Source organism: Cucurbita maxima, unplaced genomic scaffold, assembly GCF_002738345.1.
Source record: "Cucurbita maxima cultivar Rimu unplaced genomic scaffold, Cmax_1.0 Cma_Scf00010, whole genome shotgun sequence".
NCBI classification, from domain to species: Eukaryota; Viridiplantae; Streptophyta; class Magnoliopsida; order Cucurbitales; family Cucurbitaceae; genus Cucurbita; species Cucurbita maxima.
In genome coordinates this window covers 1-8,986 of record NW_019272026.1, presented here as the reverse complement: position 1 = coordinate 8,986, position 8,986 = coordinate 1, and the positions used below count along the sequence as shown (strand labels likewise).

General features: G+C 45.4%; 11 non-coding genes and 1 pseudogene across 11 annotated transcripts; all 12 read right to left on the bottom strand.

Moving 5' to 3' along the window:
• Nucleotides 1–5,751: 5,751 nt before the first annotated feature.
• Nucleotides 5,752–5,870, bottom strand: LOC111485891. The gene has a single exon (XR_002718775.1). It is a non-coding gene; the product is annotated as a 5S ribosomal RNA (ribosomal RNA).
• A 133-nt stretch (nucleotides 5,871–6,003) lies between these two features.
• On the bottom strand, nucleotides 6,004–6,122 carry LOC111485880. The gene has a single exon (XR_002718771.1). It is a non-coding gene; the product is annotated as a 5S ribosomal RNA (ribosomal RNA).
• A 133-nt stretch (nucleotides 6,123–6,255) lies between these two features.
• On the bottom strand, nucleotides 6,256–6,374 carry LOC111485868. Its single transcript, XR_002718763.1, has one exon. It is a non-coding gene; the product is annotated as a 5S ribosomal RNA (ribosomal RNA).
• Nucleotides 6,375–6,507: 133 nt separating this feature from the next.
• Nucleotides 6,508–6,626, bottom strand: LOC111485857. The gene has a single exon (XR_002718752.1). It is a non-coding gene; the product is annotated as a 5S ribosomal RNA (ribosomal RNA).
• A 133-nt stretch (nucleotides 6,627–6,759) lies between these two features.
• LOC111485833 lies at nucleotides 6,760–6,878 on the bottom strand. Its single transcript, XR_002718730.1, has one exon. It is a non-coding gene; the product is annotated as a 5S ribosomal RNA (ribosomal RNA).
• Nucleotides 6,879–7,011: 133 nt separating this feature from the next.
• LOC111485855 lies at nucleotides 7,012–7,130 on the bottom strand. Its single transcript, XR_002718750.1, has one exon. It is a non-coding gene; the product is annotated as a 5S ribosomal RNA (ribosomal RNA).
• Nucleotides 7,131–7,263: 133 nt separating this feature from the next.
• Nucleotides 7,264–7,382, bottom strand: LOC111485849. Its single transcript, XR_002718745.1, has one exon. It is a non-coding gene; the product is annotated as a 5S ribosomal RNA (ribosomal RNA).
• A 131-nt stretch (nucleotides 7,383–7,513) lies between these two features.
• On the bottom strand, nucleotides 7,514–7,632 carry LOC111485853. Its single transcript, XR_002718749.1, has one exon. It is a non-coding gene; the product is annotated as a 5S ribosomal RNA (ribosomal RNA).
• Nucleotides 7,633–7,765: 133 nt separating this feature from the next.
• On the bottom strand, nucleotides 7,766–7,884 carry LOC111485850. Its single transcript, XR_002718746.1, has one exon. It is a non-coding gene; the product is annotated as a 5S ribosomal RNA (ribosomal RNA).
• Nucleotides 7,885–8,084: 200 nt separating this feature from the next.
• LOC111485860 lies at nucleotides 8,085–8,203 on the bottom strand. The gene has a single exon (XR_002718755.1). It is a non-coding gene; the product is annotated as a 5S ribosomal RNA (ribosomal RNA).
• A 300-nt stretch (nucleotides 8,204–8,503) lies between these two features.
• Nucleotides 8,504–8,622, bottom strand: LOC111485859. The gene has a single exon (XR_002718754.1). It is a non-coding gene; the product is annotated as a 5S ribosomal RNA (ribosomal RNA).
• A 133-nt stretch (nucleotides 8,623–8,755) lies between these two features.
• LOC111485878 lies at nucleotides 8,756–8,866 on the bottom strand (annotated as a pseudogene).
• Between the last annotated feature and the right edge of the window lie 120 nt (nucleotides 8,867–8,986).

Below are 8,986 nucleotides of genomic sequence, written 5' to 3'. Positions count from 1 at the left end.
CTAAAATAAGTATAGCTTTTTTACTCAATTTAAAAACTGTTTTTTTTTCTCTCTCTCTTTCATTTAAGTTTATTTCCAACAAATATGTCATGCAGTTTATCTTCTAAACTATTTATTGGCAAAGACGATTGATACTCGCACTATAAGAAAAAGAAAAAAAAAAAGAGAAACTCAATCGTTGGAAAACTCGTGAGTTTTCTAGCGACCGCCGAGTTTCGTGGACCCCACGCGAAATGATAGCCACACCTCACTCAACCTTCAACCCACAACTGCCAGAATCGATCAAAATACCTGCAAACAGAGAAAAGAAAGAAAATACGAGAGCGAGAGAGAGATTTCAGATAACTTCGGCGAGTTTTCAATTTCTTCGACGAGTCCAAAACCACCAGAAAATCGACGTCAAACGCTCAGTTACCACCATGAGAATAATCCCTAACGAAAGCACAATAACTCAAGGTATGTTTTGTACTTTTTCGTAAGTGCCATCGTCGGTAACCGAGGTCAAAAAATTGTAAACATTCTTAGATCTATGGTTTTAGAAACTTTTAGGCCACTAAACTTCGAGGAAAGAAAGAAAGAAGATAAATAAAGAGGAAAAGGAAGAAAGAGGACCGATATTAGCAACGAAAACGCCTGTTAGATAATAGCTATGTTTTTATTCCTTAAATTTCGTTAGTTGTTTTTTACTTTTGAACATCTGAATTAACGCTCCCCGTTTAATGGAAGAGCATATTTTTTGCTGGCCATTTTGACCAATTTTTTGGGCGAAAGGTTTATGCCACTACTGGTAAATCTAGGATAGGTTTGTTATTGAAATACGTGAAACTAAATCAAATAATAACCATCGGTTCTTCAGCAAATATTTCTCTCCCTTTCTTTTTTCGTTATTTTTTTCCTCGAAGAAGTTTTCCTTCAGCCGATTTTTACACGTCGACGTTTTCCTCACTATTGCTAGAAGTCAACAACGTCGCTGGTAAGGAAGACAAGATCCACAGATCTGGGTCAACCCAAACCCAAAATCTGAGAGAGCTAGCCCGACTTCTTTCCCCTCGGCCTCTACCTTCTGCCCAAACCTCAATCCAGCCCAGAAGCCACGGTTCAGCCCCATCGCCGCGCAATCGACTTGGGAGGGAATCAAATCTCGTTCGGTTGGTATGCAGCGAGTATGGGAATCAAACATCGAGCAGTTGCAGGCTCACCAACAGCATAACCACTCTCGGGTCCTCAACACAGGGGCAACAGCATCACCAAGAGCACCGACGATGGGTCCTCGACACAGGGGCAACAAACCATATGACCGAGTAATATGAACCAAGAGACATCAATCATCCAAGATGCTTCAATGAAGATGTGAAGAAAATATTGTTGAAATTATCAAAAGATATTTCAATTCATGCCACATTGAAGAATAATGAAGTTTTATGTTATAAATTTTGAGTAGATTACAATTTAGAGTTATTGTATTTCATTTATGTATTTTAAGACTTTTTATTTACTATAGGTTACAATTACACAATGGTTAATTATGCTCATTAAGTATGAATATTACAACTCTTGGAATGCCTTTAATAGTTCCATTTTGAGGCTATATAAAGCCATCTCGGACATCCTACTGTGCTGGTGAGTTGTTGGAGCTTGTGCACGGCGATATTTGCAGGCCCATCAAGTCGGCGGCCCTAGGCAGCAAGACCCTCTTCCTCCTGCTAGTCGATGACAGAAGCCGCTTCATATGGCTGATCCTCCTGTAAGTGAAAAGTGGGGCGACATAGGCGATTAAGCGCATTCGAGCGTTAGCGGAGGCCGAATGTGGGAAGAAGATGTGAATGCTACGCACGGACTGAGGTAGAGAATTCACCTCAGCGAGCTTCAGTAACTACTGCGACGAGCTCGGCATGCAGCAGCGACTAACAATGCCCTACTCCCTCTAGCAAAACAACAAGATCTTTGCTGATGACGGCTGGGATGCCTGAAAGATTCTGGGGAGAGGCGGTAATGACGACTGTCTATCTTCTCAATCGGTCGCTAATGTGAAGCCTAGACGGGAAGATGCCACATGAGGCCTGGTACAATAGAAAGCCAGTGGTACATCATTTTCGAGTGTTCGGATGTGTCGCATACATGAAGGTAGCGCGTTCCAACCTTGTCAAGCTCGATCCAAAGGGGTTGAAGGTCGTCTTCATCGGCTACAAACCTGGGAGCAAGGCGTACAGACTCTATGATCCTGCGGGGGGTGAGCCCACGTGTCTCGTGATGTCATCTTCGACGAAAGCACCTTCAGGCAGTGGAACGACGTGATCGAGACAGCCCACAACCCAAATCAATTCACGGTGGAGTACCTCGTCATCGAGCCAGAAGAAGGAGGAGCACAGCATCAGGAACCGTCACAGCCGCCAGCAGTTGCACACCTTGAACCAGTGGAATTTGCAACACCACGGACTGTGGATTCGACGCTGGATGTCGATCACAAAGAAGATCTGGTAGCCAGGTACTGGAGGATGGACGACCTAGTGGGAGGAGGTGAACCCCCTAGACTAGCAGCACGCAAACTGGAACAAGAGGTGGCCGAACTGCATGTCATCAACGCAGATGAACCGAACACCTTCGCTGAAGCAGAAAGGAACCCGTGCCAGCTGAAGGCAATGCAGAAGGAGATGAAATTTATCACCGAGAACCAGACATAAAGTCTAGAGGATATGTCACTGGGACACCAAGTCATAGGGCTCAAATGGGTCTTCAGACTGATGCGAACGAAAAGGGAGAAGTTGTGAAACTCAAGGTCAGTCTAGTGGTGAAGGGCTACGTCTAGAAGCAAGGAGTGGATTTTGAGGAGGTATTCGCACCAGTGACAAAGCTGGAATCTACCCACCTATTGCTGGCAATCGCGGCACATCATTCCTGAGAAGTCCACCTCATCGACGTGAAACCCGCGTTCCTAAACGGAGAGCTGAAGGAGACTGACTATGTTCAACAACCACCGAACTTCCTGGACAATGACAACCCTGACAAGGTATTGTGCCTGCACAAGGCACTCTATGGGCTTCGGCATGCACCACGAGCCTGAAACACGAAGCTCGACAGTACCCTATTATCGCTAAAGTTCAAGCGCTGTGCCTCTGAGCATGACATGTACACGCCCGGCCACGACGAGTAGCGACTAATCGTGAGAGTGTATGATATAAACCAAAAAACATCAATCATACAATATACTTCAATGAAGATGTGAAGAAAAGGTTGTCAAAATTATCAAAAGATGTTTTAATTCATGCCACATTGAAGAAGAATGAAGTTTGATTGTTATAAATTTTGGGTGGGTTACAATTTAGAGTTATTGTATTTTAAGACATTTTATTTACTTTAGGTTACATTTACATAATGGCTAATTATGGCCATAAAGTATGAAGGTTACAACTCTTGGAGTGCCTTTAATAGTTTCATTTTTTAGGCTATATAAAGCCATGTATATTGTATTGGTAAGAGACTTGGAAAATATAGAAAAAGAAGCATTTGTCCTCTTCTTTAGCCAATGGCTAAGTTTCTTTGCAATTCTATGTAGTTTAGGTTGCATGTAGAATCATTCAAGCTCGACATGATTAATCTTGCTTGTGGAGTGATTCGAATCTCAAGCAAGTGTTCTTGCCTTGAGATATTTGATCAACAAGAATCATTCAAGCTAGACATGATCGATTTTGCTTGTGGAGTGATTTGAATTTCAAACAATGTTCTTGCCTTGAGATATTCGATCAACAAGGTAATCCGAATCTTACTCCTCTTGTAGTGGTTCCTTATCTTATCAGTGTACGTCGATGACCTCATAATCACTGGAGGCGACATGGAAGTCCTCGGAAGATTCAAGAGGGAGATGTCAAAGAACTTCAAGATGAGCGATCTTGGCATGCTCAGCTACTACCTCGACATCGAAGTGCAACAGGGTACTACCGGCATCACCATCTGCTAAAGTGCATATGCGAAGAAGCTGTTGGACACAACTGGGCTTGTGGACAGTAACCCTATAAAGACTCCAATGGAGGGCCCGACTCCAACTAAGGAAGGCCGGCACTATGACGGCAATTAATGCCACCAATTACCGCAACATTGTCAAAAGCCTGCGCTATCTGATAAACACACGTCCTGGCCTTGCTTACTTAGTTGGATACGTAAGTAGATTCATGGAAGAACCTAGGGAGGAGCCTCTTGTGGTTGTCAAGCGCATCCTGCACTATGTGGCTGGAACCAGAGGCTGGGGTGTGAGATACTGCACCAGGAGAGGAAAGGAGAAGCTTGAGCTTGTTGGCTACAGCGATAGTGACATGACCGGTGACGTTGATGATCGTAAGAGCACCAGTGGGGTGATTTACTTCCTCTCAGGCAGTGCGATCTACTAGCAATCAACAAAACAAAAGGTAGTTGCTTTGTGATATGAACCAAGAGACATCAATCATACAATATGCTTCAATGAAGATTTGAAGAAAATATTGTTGAAATTATCAAAAGATATTTCAGTTCATGCCACATTGAAGAGAAATGAAGTTTCATGTTTTGAATTTTGGGTGGATTACAATTTAGAGTTATTGTATTTCATTAATGTATTTTAAGACTTTTAATTTACTTTAATTAAGGTCATTTAGTTCATGCCTAGAATTGATTAATTATTTATATATTTTTCAATCTTTCCATTTATTTGTTGATTGTCATTTCCACCCTCCTTAGCCTTTTGACTTTGTTCTCATTTTATTCCTAAAGATCATATTTAGATCTTAAAAAAAACAATATAGAATTTTACTTCTTAATATTGTGTTGATAACTAGTTAGGAAGTGAATTTAGTCAAAATTCTTTCTTTCTTTTTTTTTTAATTCATTTGGCATGTGCAATTCTACTAAAAAATATAATAGTCCCTTATTTGTTTGATTGTTTATTATTTTATTTTTATGTTATTTTACAATTAACTTGTCATGATTGTCCATGCCCAATCCCAATGGACAACCCTTCGATCCGATCTGCCTGCCCTTATTGCACGGTTTAGAGAGCACTTGTGTATGTGATGTCAGCCCAGCCTCGAAAATCAAGCTTTGCCCTGCTTATTCACTCGGACAATGCTCCCCCGTAGCGTAGCGATGAAGAAGATGATCATTTATTTAGTAGGTGAACAGTCGAAGAACCACTCTAACGAAGAATGGAGCTTCTTTGTTTTGAAACATATTCTTTTGCGCAACAAGCTGCTGGGTCAATATCCCTTGCTATTAAATCTGCTCCAGTTATCTCATCTATAGAAGAAGCTGGTATAGAATAGGTCGTCAGGGGTGGGGGCTTTACCGGGGGGACTAACTAGTAAAAGGCCAAGGAGTACTGTCCACTCCAGCCCAGCCCCTCAGAATAGTCCCATTTTTCCTCCACGCAAGGGCTTTACCGGGGGGACTAACTAGTAAAAGGCCAAGGAGTACTGTCCACTCCAGCCCAGCCCCTCAGAATAGTCCCATTTTTCCTCCACGCAGATAAGGGGCTAGCTTGCTACTATAAGAATTGCTTTATCCATATATTAGCTTACCGTCCCAAGTGGCCACACGCTTAACCGCGAAATTCTGATGGGATCCGGTGCATTAGTGCTGGTATGATCGCACCCGACATGCCATGCGCACAAAATCGGATTTAACGCATGCGGGGCGGCATGATCGAAACGCGATGGGCGTGAGCGGGGGAGGTTCTCATTTGTAGAGAAAGGAAGAAAAGAACTGGGAGAAATTGAAAGAAAAAAAGGGGTGCAACACGAGGACTTCCCAAGTGGTCACCCAACTTAGTACTACTCTCGCCCAAGCACGCTTAACTGCGGAGTTCTGATGGGATCCGGTGCATTAGTGCTGGTATGATCGCACCCGACATGCCATGCGCACAAAATCGGATTTAACGCATGCGGGGCGGCATGATCGAAACGCGATGGGCGTGAGCGGGGGAGGTTCTCATTTGTAGAGAAAGGAAGAAAAGAACTGGGAGAAATTGAAAGAAAAAAAGGGGTGCAACACGAGGACTTCCCAAGTGGTCACCCAACTTAGTACTACTCTCGCCCAAGCACGCTTAACTGCGGAGTTCTGATGGGATCCGGTGCATTAGTGCTGGTATGATCGCACCCGACATGCCATGCGCACAAAATCGGATTTAACGCATGCGGGGCGGCATGATCGAAACGCGATGGGCGTGAGCGGGGGAGGTTCTCATTTGTAGAGAAAGGAAGAAAAGAACTGGGAGAAATTGAAAGAAAAAAAGGGGTGCAACACGAGGACTTCCCAAGTGGTCACCCAACTTAGTACTACTCTCGCCCAAGCACGCTTAACTGCGGAGTTCTGATGGGATCCGGTGCATTAGTGCTGGTATGATCGCACCCGACATGCCATGCGCACAAAATCGGATTTAACGCATGCGGGGCGGCATGATCGAAACGCGATGGGCGTGAGCGGGGGAGGTTCTCATTTGTAGAGAAAGGAAGAAAAGAACTGGGAGAAATTGAAAGAAAAAAAGGGGTGCAACACGAGGACTTCCCAAGTGGTCACCCAACTTAGTACTACTCTCGCCCAAGCACGCTTAACTGCGGAGTTCTGATGGGATCCGGTGCATTAGTGCTGGTATGATCGCACCCGACATGCCATGCGCACAAAATCGGATTTAACGCATGCGGGGCGGCATGATCGAAACGCGATGGGCGTGAGCGGGGGAGGTTCTCATTTGTAGAGAAAGGAAGAAAAGAACTGGGAGAAATTGAAAGAAAAAAAGGGGTGCAACACGAGGACTTCCCAAGTGGTCACCCAACTTAGTACTACTCTCGCCCAAGCACGCTTAACTGCGGAGTTCTGATGGGATCCGGTGCATTAGTGCTGGTATGATCGCACCCGACATGCCATGCGCACAAAATCGGATTTAACGCATGCGGGGCGGCATGATCGAAACGCGATGGGCGTGAGCGGGGGAGGTTCTCATTTGTAGAGAAAGGAAGAAAAGAACTCGGAGAAATTGAAAGAAAAAAAGGGGTGCAACACGAGGACTTCCCAAGTGGTTACCCAACTTAGTACTACTCTCGCCCAAGCACGCTTAACTGCGGAGTTCTGATGGGATCCGGTGCATTAGTGCTGGTATGATCGCACTCGACATGCCATGCGCACAAAATCGAATTTAACACATGCGGGGCGGCATGATCGAAACGCGATGGGCGTGAGCGGGGGAGGTTCTCATTTGTAGAGAAAGGAAGAAAAGAACTCGGAGAAATTGAAAGAAAAAAAGGGGTGCAACACGAGGACTTCCCAAGTGGTCACCCAACTTAGTACTACTCTCGCCCAAGCACGCTTAGCTACGGAGTTCTGATGGGATCCGGTGCATCAGTGCTGGTATGATCGCACCCAATGCCATGCGCACAAAATCTGATTTAACGCATGCGGGGCGGCATGATCGAAACGCGATGGGCGTGAGCGGGGGAGGTTCCCATTTGTAGAGAAAGGAAGAAAAGAACTGGGAGAAATTGAAAGAAAAAAAGGGGTGCAACACGAGGACTTCCCAAGTGGTTACCCAACTTAGTACTACTCTCGCCCAAGCACGCTTGACTGCGGAGTTCTGATGGGATCCGGTGCATTAGTGCTGGTATGATCGCACCCGACATGCCATGCGCACAAAATCGGATTTAACGCATGCGGGGCGGCATGATCGAAACGCGATGGGCGTGAGCGGGGGAGGTTCTCATTTGTAGAGAAAGGAAGAAAAGAACTGGGAGAAATTGAAAGAAAAAAAGGGGTGCAACACGAGGACTTCCCAAGTGGTCACCCAACTTAGTACTACTCTCGCCCAAGCACGCTTAACTGCAGAGTTCTGATGGGATCCGGTGCATTAGTGCTGGTATGATCGCACCCGACATGCCATGCGCACAAAATCGGATTTAACGCATGCGGGGCGGCATGATCGAAACGCGATGGGCGTGAGCGGGGGAGGTTCTCATTTGTAGAGAAAGGAAGAAAAGAACGGGGAGAAATTGAAAGAAAAAAAGGGGTGCAACACGAGGACTTCCCAAGTGGTCAACCAACTTAGTACGGGAGAAATTGAAAGAAAAAAAGGGGTGCAACACGAGGACTTCCCAAGTGGTCAACCAACTTAGTACTACTCTCGCCCAAGCACGCTTGACTGCAGAGTTCTGATGGGATCCGGTGCATTAGTGCTGGTATGATCGCACCTGACATGCCCTGCGCACAAAATCGGATTTAACGCATGCTGGGCGGCATGATCGAAACGCGATGGGCGTGAGCGGGGGAGGTTCTCATTTGTAGAGAAAGGAAGAAAAGAACTGGGAGAAATTGAAAGAAAAAAAAAGGACTGGGAGAAATTGAAAGAAAAAAGTCACCCAACTTAGTACTACTCTCGCCCNNATTTAACGCATGCGGGGAAAAAAAAGGACTGGGAGAAATTGAAAGAAAAAAAAGGACTGGGAGAAATTGAAAGAAAAAAAAGGACTGGGAGAAATTGAAAGAAAAAAAAGGGGTGCAACACGAGGACTTCCCAAGTGGTCACCAAACTTAGTACTACTCTCGCCCAAGCACGCTTAACTGCGGAGTTCTGATGGGATCCGGTGCATTAGTGCTGGTATGATCGCACCCGACATGCCATGCGCACAAAATCGGATTTAACGCATGCGCGGCGGCATGATCGAAACGCGATGGGCGTGAGCGGGGGAGGTTCTCATTTGTAGAGAAAGGAAGAAAAGAACTGGGAGAAATTGAAAGAAAAAAAGGGGTGCAACACGAGGACTTCCCAAGTGGTCACCCAACTTAGTACTACTCTCGCCCAAGCACGCTTAACTGCGGGGTTCTGATGGGATCCGGTGCTGGTATGATCGCACCCGACATGCCATGCGCACAAAATCGTATTTAACGTATGCGGGGCGGCATGATGGAAACGCGATGGGCGTGAGCGGGGGAGGTTCTCATTTGTAGAGAAAGGAAGAAAAGAACTCGGAGAAAT